Genomic DNA, 17,210 nt, shown 5'->3' with positions numbered 1-17,210 from the left:
AGAAAACCACTGTACTGCCTTGTTGCCCTGTTTAAATCATCTTTTTTTTAATGATCGTCTACACCCCTGTTCCTCTAGACATGCCTACTGTACGTGGGATGATCTACCTCCTGGAGATTATTCCAATTAAATAACTTCATGCAAACAGTCTCATAGTGGGAATGGATTAGCGCAGGAAGGGGTTGTGTGGAAGCCGGAAAGGTGGCTGCTAGTGTCTGGAAGGGGGTTCGAGCAGGGGGTCAGCCTCCAGTTTCTTCCCCGCACCGGGAGAGATGCCATCTGGTCACACAGAGATGAACGCAAGCAGTTTTAAAAAGTAACCCCCTCTCCCTCCTCCCCGCCTCTGTTTAGTGTGTCTTTCTCTTTCTCCGTGCCCCACAATGCTTCATTCAGTGTTTATCTCTTCTGCTCTGAATAAATAGAGACACCTTATCTGTGCAGAGGAGAGTGTGATAAATGTTTTCTCCTGCTTCCCCACAAGGGTGAAGAAGACGGGCGTACCACACTGCTTCATCATAGATGCTCTTTTCAGGACAGGGGAATGGGAGACGTTTCTCATTCAGGTCATGCAAGGGGTTTCAGGAGTCTGCAAAACAATTCCCAATGCACAGACTCATACCCTTTTAATGCAAGGGAAACGGGAAAACAAATCGAGCATTTCTGAGTTTTCTTCGCCTTCAACCTCCCTCCCTTTGGGTAAAAGGCTGCTGGATCTGGAATGAAACTTTCAGGTGAAATGTAGCATGGAGTAGCTTGCAAAAGTTCTCATGCCAGGTGTACATTTTCAGATTTGCTGTATTTTTGTATTTTAGTGGGATGTAATGTTAAAGATCAAAGGAAAATGTTGCTTTATTTTGAAGCAACATTGTGTCTTTTGCCCATTTCTCCTTGCAAAGCATCTCATGGTCAGTCAAATAAGGTCTGCAAATTGCAATTGTATTGCCACTCTTTAAAAAAGCCCAGATTTGTGGAGAGCAGAACTAATAGTTGTCATATCAACAGATTGTCCTGCTTTAGCATTGGATCTCTGCAGCTCCTCCAGAGTTACCAAGGGCCTCCTTGTTTGGCCTATCAGTATGCTAGAGAGAGAGAGAGGTCAGGTCTAGGAAGGTTTGCATTTTTGCCACACTCCTCTTTTATTTCAGATGATACTGTTTGCGAACCAAAATTCTGTTACAAAACTCTTCGGATTCACAGAACAGCTGTATTTCTACTGATTATGTGAGACACTGGACTAGATTCTTAAACTGGACTGTACTTATGACATAGGTGATTTAAAAAAAAAAATTATGTTCAACTTTGTTTAGGGTGTCTGAGTAAAGAGGGCTCAGTGCAAATCACATCAGACTGTTCAAGTTTTATTGTGAATAATTTGGAAGCCATGTATAATATTCCTTGCACTTGATTATTAAACGCTACTCTGTGTTGAATATTGTGGTTGTAATATGAGCAAAATGTAAAATGTTCCAGGGGGTATAAAGACTTTTTTCCCAAGGCACTGTAACTGCCTTTGGACTATTTATGAACGGATGTATTTTATTTTATTTCTTTACTATACATCAAAGGTTGCTTAGACGCTGTCTTTTCTTACCGGTTTTGGAGTGGGCTAAAGTTTTAAATTCTTTGGTCTCTGTTTTTTTCCCACAGAGTGTAAACTGTCTCCTGAATGCATGTGACCTATTCTGGGACTTGGTAGCATTTTTTGAGGTCAGATGAATTCATACTCATCCACTGTCTCTTTTGTTTCCTTTGCCACGGATTACAGACTCCTGTCATTTTCATTTGGAAAATAAAGCCTTAATCCTCATAAACAACAAGCAATCCCTTCCCTCCTGTCCATTGCACACAGGCAGGAACAAAGCACCGGACAAGCAGAGACATGACAAGCGTTTCCATCATTGTTGAGGGCCACTGGTTCTTTTTCAACTGCTAAATAAGCCTCCCTTTATGGGCCTTTCTAGTCATTATAATCAAAATTATTACTGCATTCCTTTCCTTCTTAGATCTAATTCACGATATTGTTTGGTAATTCTCCCCTCCGTAGAGTAGACTTTCTACATTTACTGAGCATAAAACAGGTGTGGTGCAAACTGGATGTTCATGTGTGCCACTTTGTTCCTTTTGCTTTCCTTATGTACACATTGCTTTCAGGGGAGTGTGGGCAGATGCTTGAAGGGTGTGTCAGCCTGACATTAGGCTGCTGAAAGATGGGGGGGGAATTAAGATTTTATTTAAATTGGAGATAGACCTGTCTTTTCATGTCTAAGGATTATCCAGTGGTGAAGGAGGCGCCACACTGAGGTGGATTTTTGATCTTATCTCCACTGGGTATTAATGCTGCCACCCTTGCCCTTGGAAATGAAGGCCTTGCCCTGAACCGGCCCTTTAGAGTGTGTTTTTTTTTTTTTTACAGCTGCCTCTCTTTCTGATGTGATGTATGCACTTCACACAACTAAACACCCGCTACCCTTTCCACTCAGCACGTTTCCTGTCCTCTCATGCACTTGAGATCAGAGTAAACAAAGCAGATGTACAACAGATCTAGGAGTTGTGATTGTGTTAATTCTCATCTCAAGTCCCCTAGCGCCAGGCTGTGAATTTGGCTTTGTGACAGAGGAGCCTGGCATTTTTCTTTGCACCGTCAAACATCAGCAGCAGATGATGTTCCCTTTAAGGTCCAGTAGCCTTTCCAGCTGAAGGGTCAAACGCAGCTCAACGTGTTTTACTTTTGCTGCTAAAAAGACCTTGCCACTTTAACAAATCAAGCTTTTTTTATTCCCATGTCCACCAGCAACCGCACCGCTCAGTCAACCCATCATAGTTGTGAACTCACGGTGGTTTTTCTTGCTTCCCCTTCCCCCACCTTTGAGCTATACTTACTTCCCCTTCCTCTACTGGAGCATGAGTAAGAGAAACATAATGAATCTTGAAAATACCTTTCTGAAAAAGCCAAATGAATCACCTGGGGCAAGAGCTTCCTTAATTGGTTAGTTGAAGAGCCGTGGGTCAGGATGTTTTACAGGAGTTTTGTTAGGGGGGAAACAAACTTCTTTAAAACGAAAGACTGAACAGGAGCATTTGTTTGGTGTGTTTATGACAAAATGATCTTAGAGATTTTCCAGTTAGGCTGTTTGTGGCTGATGCAGAGTTTTCCCTTTCTTGACGTCTGACCTGGCTCAATCACAAATCATTGAAAGGAAAATTGTCCGATTCGGATCTCTGGCCAGTTGTTTGGTGCATCAGTCATTGTCACTGACTGATGTGAGAAGGGCTCTTTGTAAACAGCAGTATGGACCGTCGCCAGCAGTGAAGACTGGAACCCAATGATGGAAACAGTAAACAAACATTTGCCTCAGTCCGCCTCCTCTGAGCCACTTTCCTTTGGCTGAAACAGACACTGGCTTTTGATGGTGCCTGTTTACTGGAGGCATGTCATCCAGCCCACCAACTCAGGCCATAAGCAACATTTCACACACAGTAAGCCACTTTGCCTGCTGCCACAGATAGGTTTAAATGAAAACTCCTCTGCAAATACAACCCTGTTCAGATCACCTCGTTTCCCCTATACGGAGACGGTTTCTTGTTTCGATTCCAGAAAAGACGAGAGCAGAAAGTTAATTTATCTGCTGCTTTTATAATTAAGCCTAGTGTGATTCACTATCAAAACACTACCTGCTTAAACACTTTAGAGGAAAGTCGGTTGCTTCATCTAGTCTAATGTGGCAGGCGATGTTTAGTCACTCTGTCTTTGCTTAGGAGGAGAAGACGGTTCAGATCTCTCAAACTGAAACATACTGAAAATGAGTTGACGCTTCATTTCTGTGCAAATTGAGGGTGCCTGTGAAGGATTTGGCCGCTTCCTGATACATCTGCCTCAGAAGGCTTTGGGGCTGACATGGTCTTAGGCTTACACTCGCTGCAGAATAATGGAAACTGTGTAGAGCTACTTATTCCACCTGTAATGCTTTATCACCGCACTTTTTAAGTCTTCGACTAAGGGTTTCTCCACACTGAGTGGCATTTAATCCCAGCAATGGCACCAGAGGATGCAATTCATTTTCATTCATGTGAGTCATTTCACAGTTAATCCTCCAAACTGACCAATTTACTCCCGCCAAGATCATTTTTAATTATCACCTCTGCTTTACAGCTAATATGATGTCCAGCTGGTTGATGTTAATAGGCTAGTGGCTGTCGACTGTTGGCCCTCTGTTGCTTTTTCTCTCTCTCCCATTTTTTTTTTTTCATGTACACTTGGTGATTAATTATGAACCACTGAAAATTAGGCTCAGCCAGAAATGGTAAGTGACAGATGCATGAAGGGGTCAATTGAGTGGCAGCAGCTGGAGACGAAGGTCACAATGTCAGAAAGCAAGGAGATACGATAACATGACAAACTGCGGAAGAGAGACGGGGATGTCTTGTGCAAGTGAGATTTTGAGAGCAGGCTTGCACAATAAAATTAGTGGTGCTGCAAATTAGTGACTGCTGTCGATTTTTAGTTTTCTCCAATTCAGATTCTGGTTTCTAAGGATTGAAACGCATAAAAGAGAAGAAAGATGTTGCAGAATGTTTAAAATCTGACAGAGAATGAGTTATTACCATCTTCATTTATGCATCAAAGCATTTTTTTGTTTGTTTTCCTTGTGTTTTGTATTAAAAATGCATCAAGGTACTTTCTATTGACTCAGATCTTTCATATAGACCGACTATGTTGTCATATACACTGAATCTTAGTTTTAATGCTTTTAATACATTATAACAGCTTCTTTATTAATATTATTTTATTATTTGACCTTCCTTTCACCAGGCAGAGCTGGTAAAGAGAAAAAAAAGCTATTTGTAGGTTTTGGCTAAGTGATTGGCATATATGAAATTAACCAATACAAATCAATATTATCTTATAGAATTGAGACACTTCGTTTGTCCTCATGTCATGACTGTCTAAGGTTTTAATTTCAAATAAAAAAGATACACCCGAAACAGAATTTTATATTTAGTTTCAGTTTATTCATACTCCATGTATAGCTGTAGACGTCATGTTATTTTTGACAGGTTTGGATGATCAGTTCAGAACTTCAGTTTGTAATTGTCCACATTCTGACTAAATTAGAATTTTTTTAGATTGCTAGTATTCAATTTTATTGACTGATGGTATTAACGGCATGGATATTACACTGTGCAGTGCAATCCTTTGTGTGGTCCTTAGCACGAACGATTCATATTGTGTGCTTTTTCCTTGCCATGCATTTTCTGCATGGAAGAGAGAGAAATTGTAGCTTTAAAATCTATACGTTTTGGAATTTTTATGTTTTCAATATTTAAACATAAAACTAATATTGGAACCACGTAGCTATTTCTTTTTTGGCAAAAATCTGGATTTTTAAAAGTATTTTTATTTTTTGAATTTGTAAAACTTTCCCACAATCAAAATTAAATATACAACGGTAGTAATTGATTTGAAATAAAACTGGGTAAAACAGTAATTTTACTGACCCGAGGTGTAGAAAAGCATCAGCAGCATTGGATCATGAGACCATATGCTGTCCTTATTATTTCTGGCATGCATTGAAACCTGCTGGCAGGTGAAAGTGGTCATGAGAGAGGCGGGCAGCACTGCTGCAGGTTGGATGTCTGTCCCTTAGTCATTTCAGTCAAATTGTGAAGTTTGCTAAGGCTGCAGAAAGATGTTTTGTTCCTTACTTGTGCTTATTTGTGTAAAACATGAAGTCTCCAGACCTTTCTGCCGTGCATCTCAATAGGATCTAATAATGAATACTAATATAGACAAGATAACACAGGGTTTCTAAGCATAGCACGGTTAGCAGCGCTTTACACAAATCCAGGCTGTTTGGTAAATCTCGTCTTTCCCTGAAATAAATCTACATCCTTTTATTATCAAGCTGGGATAATAGAGTATATAGACAAGGTTATGCTTTATTACATTTTATAATGAAATAGTATGAGGATTTTTTTTTCCAGTATCATGTCCTTGTCTCTGTTAAATGAGGTGGGTATAGTGGCCTTTCGCTAGCCTATGATCCAAGAGGGACCCATTAAAATCTGTTCATACAGCCATTGTTAAAGTTGCTGAGAATCTAGTTAAATGCCACTGGCTCTGTTGCTTCTCATCTGTAAACTGACAGACCGTTTTACTGTGGCTGCAGTCTCAGCAGCAGTAATAATACTGCCTAAGAAATAGCCTCAACCTCAGAGACTGACATTTTGCCGGTGACCCATCGGTCGCAAAAAATTAACTAGACTTTGCAATAATTTTTTAAGGGAATCTCTTTTTATTGATCCCCGTGGAGAAATTGGCTCCTGGGAGCAGCCGGAGAGTGATTCAGCAGAAAAGAGTCGAGTACAATGCAAGCATAAATATAAATAAAAATGCACCAAAACAGCGAAAAGTGGCCTGTGCGGAGGCCAGCTTTGTCATATTTCATTGCGCATTTCATTTTGCTGTGCAGATTTATAGCAGGTATTAGAGTGAGTCAGGTATTTTACCTCTGCGTTGACCTTGACATAATGCCTGTGGGTTAAGAGCGCTGTTGGAGTGTATATAGTTGTAGTTTAATGATAATAAAGAGCAGCATTATTTGCAATGGCATGCAAAAGAACTGGTACTCCTTGTCATAATAGAACTACACATTTCATTGTTTACATTGAGATCTTTTTAAACCAGGACATGGTAGTGCATCATTCTCAATGGAAGAGGAAGGATACAGGTTTTTAAAATGTTAACAAATATATATATATGGCTTTCATCTATGTTCAGTTCTCTGGAATCAAAACCTTTTAAAACCACAACTGCAACTACAGCTACAAGTCTTCAAGCCTCACAGTTCAAACTTTAGCGCTTCTTCTTTGCAAAGTTACTCCAGAAAGTTAAGCAGAGTGGATGGCGAGAGTGCCATTCTACATGAACATACTTTAAAAAAACTATTCTGTAATAGTTCTGTTTGTTTAAGGTCACTGACCTGAATATCTGCTCCAGTCTGAGGTCCTTTGCAGCCCCTTGCATGACTTCCATGTATTCGGTCTATCGTTCCATTATCTGTTTTATGTCCCTGCTGAAGAAAACATGTCCATTAGATAATGCACTGCTTGTGGCAAACTGCAGATGGGACTTTGTCTTGCTTTCTTTTTGCCACTTTGCCATCACAGGCAGATTAGAGGAGCTGATGTCAACACATGATTCCCCCAGATTTATCACAAGTCTTTCTGTGAGTTCTACTGAATTTTATTCAGGAGTAGCAGAGTAAAAAGGGCTTAGTAGAAATGTCTGCCTGATTTTTTTGAGGTTAAAGAATTTGTAAACATGGGGGAAAATGTTTTCCTTTTCATTCTGTTTTTGTCATGCTCTTTTTTTTTGTTGGTCTATTTAAAAAAGCATGCTACTGGTAGTTGTAGCTCATCAAAAAAGGGAAAAAATTCAAAGTACTGCTGGTGTTATCAGCCAACCATGAGCCTTGTGGAAGTATCCAAACAAATTCATGTCTAGAACTTCCCCGTAACATCGCCAATGCAGAATTCACCTAGTGTTTCTTTGAGACTTTCCTCTTTTGCTCCATTAATTTTTTTTTTCTAAACTATTCTTCTTACTCAGTGTGTCTGTGCTCTAGGTGGACATCTTTCCTGGCGTTTTGAACCTGCCTGGAGTGTGAGGCTGTCTACTGAAATGTAGATCTGTGGCGGTGTCATCATTGCTCTATGTCTTAGGTGTCCGCGCTTGCCCCGTAGCCTCACTACTCTATTCATGCAGCCATAACGACATGCATTATTCCTCACTGACTCATCTGGGCAGCCTTAAAGCTACCAAGGTTTGTTTCCCCCTCTCAACTTCTTTTAGCTAGAAAAAGGAAGCTCATTCGGTGTTTCCGGTGCTGTCTGCATATTATCTAGACAAAGAATCTGTTTTTTTCTTCTGCTTTTCTTCTAAATAGTCTGATTTGCAAAGGTTATTATTCAGACTTGTTTAGTGTACATTATTTCTAACCTGCAGCACATTGTTTCCAACTGTTCCCCTTTTTCACAGATCTGTTTACAGTTGCACTGCCGTGGCTGTTCAGTCTCCAACTAAAGCAAATGGTAGTCTTGGGAGAAATGACATCAGAGTTGCAGCCACATGCCCTTGTAGGAATGCCTAAATATTTACAAGCTCTCATAACACATGCTAGCCAACCACTCAGTCTTGGATATGTTCCGCCTGTTAGTTTTAAAACTGAGCCTTGTGGTCACTTCAATCTGGTGCGACTACGTCTATCCTGCTTCTCGTCTGAGCCGAACCCACGTCACGTCCTTCTTTGAAGCCCAACTCTTTAATTACAGTCATTAGCCATAGTGGATGTGCTGCTGGGGTTACAGAACCTTATTACCAAGACTTTGTCTTGTTCTCTCTCTCTTTTTTTTTGTGCCACACAGCAAATAGCCTGATGCCTTCTCTCTAGTGGCTCCTTTGAAAACAAGTTGCTGTTACATTGTTTACGGAATACATTCTGCCAATTGCATCCCCAAATCACGCACAAGTCTCACCAGGAGACATTTCCCCCCCCCATCTACCCTCATCCTCTTTCAAATGGATATGGACAAGTGTGCAGTGTGCAGCAGCTTAATAACAGACTGTAGCAAACCCAGGGATGTTAGACAGCATGTTCACTTTAGCTTGTTTACTTGTTGACTGGTGCCAATTGGTGTTCCAACCAGATCTCGATAGCCATTTATCCTGCACTCTGGACCTCCATTAAGGTCTTTTTGTTGTTGTTCTTGTTGAGATCAACAGTACACTTACACTAACGTGTCTGTGCTTCTCCCTTAGCCAGCTTTTTTTTTTTTATGTTTAACCAGGTTCTGCTCTACTTCATCTCAAGTCCCTGTCTTTGTCTGCTGTCAGGAATTCATCACACATTCCTCTGTGTCTGTTGTTTAATTAGTAATACAGAGTCGCTTGCCTCTTTTGGGTAATGGAAAAAAACTAAGTCACATTTTGTTCCCAATAGGTTTTTATGCGTCTCTCCACCTTCCGACTTGAAAACAAAACATTATCCCCCTTGAGCAGTGTGCTAAAACCACACATCTGTTCTCCACAGAAGATGTAAACAAAGCAAATCCTAATTACTGAAAACCGGTGGGATTATTAAATATAGTCTTATTCCGTGCATAAAGTGCATTTTCTTCCTCTGTAGGAAATCTGACTAGACTAGATTAAAGCAGTGCACTTTTGCTAAGACCTGGTCATGCACTGATCAGCACAACATTATGACAGGTGGAGTGAAGCGCAGCATCATGGTACCTGTTAGTGGGTGGGGTTTCGTTTGGCAGCAGCAGGTGAACATTTTGTAATTAAAATGAATGTGGTTAGAAGGAGGAATGGCTAACCCACAAGTATTCTATAGTCTGCAAGTCAAGTTAATTTGTGTCGCACATTTCAGCAATAAGGTTGTCCAAAGTGCTCACTTCATAAAAACATCATACAGCCGAGATTGATCTTTTCAAAAGTGTTTGAGGAATATGCAAATGAGTGAAGGCTGGCCCATGTTGTTCTGATCCAATTGATGGGCGACTGTTGGTCTGGTAGGTTCTGAGAGAAAATTGCAGCAACACAGCGCATTTCAGTTTGCTTATCATCTGCCCCACATGGTTTTGGTCTCTTTGAGTGGGATAATGACCCTGCCATGTGCCAGAAATGGTTCTGGAGTGGTTTGAGGTGTTGACTTGTTATCCAGAATTCCCTGAGATCAATCCGGCGAGCTTCTATTGGATATCCTAGACAAACATGTGACGCAATAGCGCCACCTCAAACTTTACAGCACTTTAAGGAGATCCTCCTTAAAGTGATGAGCAATCCATGCTTCAATGGGGCAGGGTGATTTAATTTTTTTCTCTAACCAAGATTTTTATACTGTGGTCAGTAAGCATTAGTCTGTTTAGGTTTTTAAGAACAATAAGATTTAATGTCTTTGTTTTATATGAAGTAATGTGGCAGTGTAGCAAAAATGTTTGTTAGCTGAGAAGCACATTGCTCCCCCATCTTCTGCTATATGAGTTTGTTATACTTGAATACACTTGATGACTACATTTAGCAGTTATTATATTTGCGCTTTGCTTTATGCATTAAGACTAAAATAAAAACTACAGAGCACCTTATTAATTTGCAATAATCAACATCCTACTGAATTAAAAATAATTATTTTCTTATTTTAAAATAAATTTTATCATTATATTTATTTTTGTGCTAAAATTTGTGTGAATTTTGTGAAACCAGTGTGTGTTTTTGAGTTTAAGTGCACAAACTTGTTTGAGTGCTGGTATTGAGAAGCCAATATTAATCACATGTTTGTGGGTTCAAAGGCCCACATGACACAATTCAGGAAAGAATTGGTCACACTGTCCTGTTCAGGATTTAGTAACTGTTGAAAGGCTAGGAAGGAGTGCCAGGTTTTAGATGCAGGACCCCTGTGAGAAACACAGCCCTACTTCAGTCTGGTGATGCTGTGAACACCAGAGTACTCGCTTAGCAGACTTTTTTTTTTGTGTGTGTGTGTTTTTGCATTATCAGCAGCAGCAGACTCAAATGCAGCTCCAAAATCATGCTTCTTCCATTTCTGTTGGTGGAATTAGGAGCTGAAGGTTGTGCTGTTGCCTGAGTGCTCAGGAAGAAGGAACTATTTGTGAGTAGTTAAAGCTCCTCCGTTACAGTTGAGTGAGACTGAGGCCTTCCTTCTGAATGAATCACCTCGGTTGGCCTGATCAATTCATGGTTTACTCCAAGTCGTCTAAGTGTGAGCTCATTCTGGCCTCTGGAAATAATTCGGACATTGACCGGGGCAGACTGCTTCCCCTGGCTACAGCCATGTGGACAAACACAGAATATATACATGGATAGAGATTCCAGACACAGCCTCGGAGCCTGGGGGAACAGGGCGGTCAAGACGTGGATCCATGAATTTCTCATAACACAATCTGTTGGCTGATCAATAATTCAATTCTATCTGTGAGCAAGCATGTCTGGATCCATTCTCACCTGCACCTACTCTGGCCTTCTCTTAACAAGGTGGGTGTTGTCTCCTTGAGCTCTGCTCGGCTTATGCCAGTGTGGGTTTTTCTGTCCTTGTGTGGACTGATTAGTTGACTTCAGCTAGTTCGCAGGCAGTTGTGGCCAAATCCATTGCTGTCGGTACACTTTCCCTGTGCCTGTGTGTGCACGCATGAGAGTTCTTGGTCACTCTGGATTTCGGTGTGTTCATTATTTCGACTGCATATGTCCCGCTTTTTTTTTTTTATGACTCCAACTTTGAAAGCCGTGGATGGACACATGTAGCTTTGAAGTAATTCTGATGTGTGTGTGACGAGCCTTATGGATGAACTGTCTCCCGCTGCAAGCGCTAAGACAAATCAAAGACAGGGAACTCATTAAAAGGTATAGAGCCTGTGGAGAGGTCACTGGCTAAGTTCTCTGATTTAGCCGGATCCAGCAGGGTATCAGGCTGCTGTGCTTGCTTCGTTGGGGCTGGGAGGGGTACCCTCATCAACATGCCTGTCATCCCTCTCCAACCCACACCTGGTGGGTGTTGCGGCCAACAATCTTTTTCACTGCATGCCTCTGTCTCTTCTGACGGGGTCAAGGACGACACACAGAGGTGCCATGCGGCCTCCCCTTCCATCTCTTCTAATTTTTGCTTCAGTCTTAATAGTTCTCTTACTTACAGTTCTGTTTTTATCCCTCTTTGAGTGTTTTATCTGAGGCCACTACGAGTTTCCGTTCTCCTGCTGCATATCAAGCTGCACCCGTCGCCTGATGAGGAGCTTTCTGGGTCGTTAGCAGCTTGTTCCAGGGCTCAGACTCCTATCAAAGCCAGTGACCATGAACCAGGGATGACTTTGAGCCAAGGGTAAACTGTGCATGTATGCTGGTGCATGTGTGTCACTGACTTGGTGAGATAGGATACATCTAAAGGCTCTCTGACTTTGGACAGTTTCTCTTTCCTTTCCTCTGAATGGTCTTTTTCTTTACTCTGGCAGTCACGTCCCCTGTGTGCCTCTCGGTTTAATGCCCTACCAGATAAAACAACGCCAGTAAACTTCCTTTTTGTTTCCCTCCCTCTTTCACTTACTGATAACCACACTATCTGAGAGAAGGTCCGGGCAACATTCTGTCTATTCACTCCCCCTGCTCCACCTCCCTATTCTCTCTCTCAGTATGGTGGGATGCATTGTATGTAATCAGTAGATGGGATGGGGGTATTTTTTTTTTCTTTTCTTTTCCTGGCTGCCGGAGAAGGTGGTGGGAGCAATTGCGGATTGAGCGGACTGGTGCGTATCTGCTGACTGTCACTTCCATTAAGTGCGCTGTCCCCGACTGCCTCCCTCATATGCCCAGAACCCCGTCTCGGAGTGCGCCTTTTGTTCGCTGTCCAGCCTCGCTAATTCACAAACCCTTCAACCTAAAACTTTCATACATAAGGATTTAAGTCACTTTCAAGATTTAATTTTGTTATTGCAAAATCTGTTGGAGGTGCCACAAAGCCATAAAACAGTTATTGCCTTTTTGGCTAGAAGAGCAGGACTCTTAAGAAATACTATTTGCTTGCTATCATCTTTTTTTTTTTCTGGATTATCTCGTGGTTCTAGCCAGTAGGGTCCAGTGGAACCTTAAAAAACAGATATTTCTTAACATCAGTAAATGCATCTCGCCTGTAACTTGTTAATAATGGATAGTCCCATATGGTGTGTGCGTACGGTCACCAGCTTGGCCAAAAGTTTCTATAAATGCTTCTTTTTCTTTCAAATCACTTATTTTTTTCTGTCAAATAGCATTAAAAAAATCATCAGGATTCAGCCCTAGTACTCTGTTGCCCCTAAATAAAATGTAATGGTTAGATGGGAGAATATGTCGGCAGGTCTAAATCTAATTGTGCATTCTACATATTTTGCCTAAGCCACTATCAACAGAAAGCAATAACAAGTCTTGACTTGTTCTGCCTGACCTGTACAACTAGCAAAGCCAGCACTGAATTTTACCTTAACACAACGTCTGTACAGCCAAACATAGTGGTACCATCATCATGCTGCTATGCTGAACTTGAATAAAGGACAGGGAAGGTGGTCAAAGTTGATAGGAATGTCGGGGGAGTGAAATACAGGACAATCATGAAAAAAAATTAGTTAGAGACCTCTGGTTTAGATCAAAACCTATTTTATGTTTTAGAATGACTCAGTTAAAGTTCAGACCTAAATCTAATATAGAATCTGTGGCAATACTTTAACAAGTCAATGTTCACAGATGCTCTCAATCTGACTGAATATTTTAAGAATGATGGGTAAAAAGGTAATTGTTTTAACACAAAAAATATGAGGTATGAATATTTTTGTAGCACACCCTTATATCTATATATCTATATCTATATTTCTATGTGTATATATATATATATATGTTTGTGAATGGTCAGCCTCACCCTAAAGTGAAGGAAGAGTGAATAGTCTACACTTGTCTACCTTTGTCAAACTCCTGGTCTAAGCCGGTTAATAAAATTGGATAGTTGTTGCACGTACCAAATTGAAGTGCCTATTTTTGGCATTGGATGAAATCCCCTGTCGTGTTTTTGTTTTCTGTTTACATGTCAGAGAATTCCCTGGACAACAGCTGGCTCCCTACACAGTGTCCGTGAAGAAATTTAGTTCATCACCGTGCAAAGCATCTTCTCTAAAGGGCAGTGCTGCTCTTCTGGTTGTCGATGTCTGTTAAGCAGAATAATCAGTGCCTTAATTAACAAAAGTCAGTTCAGAATATCAATTATAGCATTACTTTATCTGCAGTCTTGTCACACCAACAAGCAATTATGACTGCTTGCGAGTTTCCATTGTCTCTCGCTGGTGATAATTGGTCATTTTTTTTGCTCATAAATAACTTTTTTCTCCTCTTCATACACACGTTCCAGTCGTGCGGATGAAGAAACATTGGTGTTACTCTAGAAGCCCAAGGGATTTACCAGCGTTCTCTCCGTCTCATCCAGGTCCAGACACGCTCTCTTCCTCTGGTATTACAAAGATTGCCAAGATACTAGCTCAACGCAGAATTGATCCTCAGTAGAACAGATTCACCTCTACTCCCATACACATTCAAATCTATTTTCCCCCCGTTCTCTCTGTTTGACTTTCTGTCACGTCACAAAAACACTCTTCTGTCATGTTTTCTGAGCATACTAAGCCCAGGTTGCTCTTTGCCTCTGGCTGAGGTAATGACATGGTTGCGGGTCTCACTGTGGTGGTGTTGAAACAACAGATCTGCTTCACTGTTGCACCTCTGTCCGCTTGTGTGGCTTGATGAAGTGTGTGTTCTTATCGCAAAGCTTTCCATTGGTCCACAGTCAAGCTGTCATCACCTCCAGCCTTCCATAACAGATAAACATTGTTTTGGTTTCACCTCATGTTGTCTTTTTTTTTTTGTTTGTTTCATACCTTATTCCTGTTGTCTGATTGAAAACAAAGCGTCTGTTTTCATTTCTTTGTTTGGAAATAATTTGCCATGCTTGATTGACTCTGAGACATGACTGGGATATGGTTCTTCTCCAGTTTCTGTGGAATAGTTTGCATTTGCAGCCTGGGCTGTTTGGAGTCGGTACAGGGTGCAGTGGAACCAATTATAGCAATGGGTTTTGTGAGCAGTAAGCGTAGCATGGTTGTAGTGGTTGTGATGGGTTTTTAATGGGACTGGGCCAGAGTCACAGATGTAAGGGCTTGTTGTTTTTGGTGATTGCAATGGTCAGTGTGCGATAGGTGAGCCAGCACAGCGCCACACACCCCACTTGAAACTGTGACTGATTGTTGGGCTCAAACAGCTCTCAAAGCCAGATGGTTTCTCAGCGGTATTTTACTTGTTTGTTCCACTAATTTTTAATTGAAATGTGACTCAACTTGCCAAGAAATCTTGCAAAAACTAAAAATGGAACAAAAGTCCTGTGATGCTGGGGTCATGTGGTTGTTCCTACCATCTGTTCATAATCTTTACTTTTAGCCTGCGCTTGGTAGTTTTTGTTGAGCAGTGAAGGACCAGCATGAAGTTTTTCAGTTTTGGTGAGGTGTAACAAGATCATCTCGTAGAACTTCTTGCGGTGTTAAAACATCACAATGTGTCTGAATGAATGAAGGTGAATAAATTCAGCTGTCAGAGAGGTTCTATTTAAATAGTTTTTTATATACAGGTCAGTTTAATAATGGATTTGTTTTCTGAAGTTGAGTTCAGCTTTCTAAAAAAACTCTAATCTCAGTTAATTTGTCACATTTTATAATATATGCGCTGCTAAGATGGCTGATTGTTGAACCCTCAGGCAGCATAATTTGGCATAGTAACAGACATTGTTTGCCTGAGAAAATGTTAACAAACTTGCTGACGTATAAACATGTAATATAGCTTTCCTTATTCCTTGGATATGATCATATTTAATTTGTGCTAAAATAGTGTCCCATATCTAAAAAGCTGTTTGCTATCTAACTCTAATAATAACATTTCTACAAGCTTGCTGTGATATGGCATCTGCTGACTACAGGTGAAGAGAACTAGAACTGATAACTTCACAGAACCTTCCTTTAACAAACCTAACCTTTCTCTTTAAGTAGAGAAGGAGAATTAAATTGCCTAAATCTTTATTGCTTAAAGTCATAATCAATGTGCCAATTGTGTGCTTATTCAGAAAGGTAGTTTAACGCAAAAACTCATCCCATTTAAGGTATCCCTAGGATGTTATCTTGTGAATAATGAAAGTGTTGCTTCATCCCCGTCGTTGGAGCCGCAGCGTGATCCTGTATCTGCAAAGGCCTGCGTGGTTAATGATATGGCCAAGGCCATTAGCTAGATCTTTGTCTTTTCATCCTGCTGGCTCTTCCTGATAGCTGAAGTGTTTCTCTTATTAACCATACTATCATAAGCTCTTTTGTAAGGATGCACATTAATCTAAATGCAGACTACTACATTGAAATTCTTTCCACACATTGATCCACAAGAGGTTTGATCAGCTAAGAAATGAGCAAGAGTGTGCCAGTTCACCAGTTTTTGCTTAGCTCAGTGTGGACCATCAAAGAAGAGATTTGTATTCGTGCTGCCTTGCATTAGCCAGTCTGGACAGGGGGTTGTTATCAGAAGACCTGAATGAAACAGCTGCCTAGCACTGCTCACCGCCGTACACTTGAGGCTCTTTTATGCTTTTGAAAATGCCATGTTCTGCCTGTTGTGTCGGACACATTGCTTGCTAATGATTTCTGGCTCTTATCCAACCGTATCCCGCATTCTCACCCAGAACACGGTCTTAGCTTTTGCATCGGGGCCTAGGCTCTGACGGCTAGAAGACTTACCTGGGAAATGTCTTTCCGCAGCGGTGGAGACGTTTTGAGCATAAACTCTAACCCACCGTCTCCTCTCGGAGCGAACGGCCAGCACCCGACTCTGCCAACACTCTAATATTTTGCGACAGAAGGGTGTTAGCAAAGCCCTTTGGGGGAGCCACAGTGAATTTTTCACTTCACAAACAAGCCCACTTATATTGAGATGGTTTCGCCTGTTGTTTTTGGTCATGCCCTCTTATCGCCCTTGATTCTGGGGGCTGCTATTGAAACCAAGAGCACGTACAAAGTTGTCAGCACCATGCAACTACTACCTGCAATATCTGGCACATCACTTTTATCCGTGGTGCCACGTGTTGGCACTTTTTTCCCTCCCCTGTCCATGCTTGTCTGATCCAGGTCGTAATCGCCCTCCCCTCCCCAACCGTAGACTTGTCTGTTTGGTTGTAATGCAGCCTGAGCCTTTGGTTGAGAAGGGAATTAGCCTACATTTGTAGGCACAGCTCCTTTTTTTTATCCACAGATGGGACTAGCTGCACCAAATTAGTGATTTGGTTTTTTTTCCACTACTTTTTGCTTATGCACCTTATGAAACCATGAAAGAACCGTGGTTGATGTGACCCTACATAGGTTTGATTATGGCTGGATGCAGCCAGCAGCCGAAATGAAGATGGAACATAGAGGTTTGCGTTTTTTTTTTCTGCTCTGCATCTCTGTACTTGTTTGTGTGCATCACCTAAAAGCACCATCACTTTCCCCCACCCTTCCCAAAACGTATCCCCAGTGCAATCTCATCTCCAGCTTTGACTCCGCTAGGGGGGCTTCCATCAGCAATTTTGAGTTCAGCTCTCGTGCCTGTAGGCTGGTGTAATGAT

General features: G+C 41.3%; 1 protein-coding gene across 3 annotated transcripts in view; it reads left to right on the top strand.

The window, feature by feature from the left end:
• The window catches only part of plxnb2b (plexin b2b), a 155,158-nt gene that overhangs the window by 2,884 nt on the left and 135,064 nt on the right, over positions 1–17,210 (top strand). The window contains exon 2 of one of the 3 annotated variants that reach the window (XM_032589010.1): positions 1,648–1,707. The exons of the other annotated variants lie outside the window; for them this stretch is intronic. The gene's annotated coding sequence lies outside the window, so the exon portion shown is untranslated. The remainder of the gene's footprint in view (positions 1–1,647; positions 1,708–17,210) is intronic. 3 annotated transcript variants of the gene reach the window in all.

This window comes from Xiphophorus hellerii, chromosome 2, assembly GCF_003331165.1.
Source record: "Xiphophorus hellerii strain 12219 chromosome 2, Xiphophorus_hellerii-4.1, whole genome shotgun sequence".
Classification (NCBI taxonomy): domain Eukaryota; kingdom Metazoa; phylum Chordata; class Actinopteri; order Cyprinodontiformes; family Poeciliidae; genus Xiphophorus; species Xiphophorus hellerii.
The sequence above is the reverse complement of the archived record's forward strand: the minus strand, read 5'-3'. Positions and strand labels throughout refer to the sequence as shown.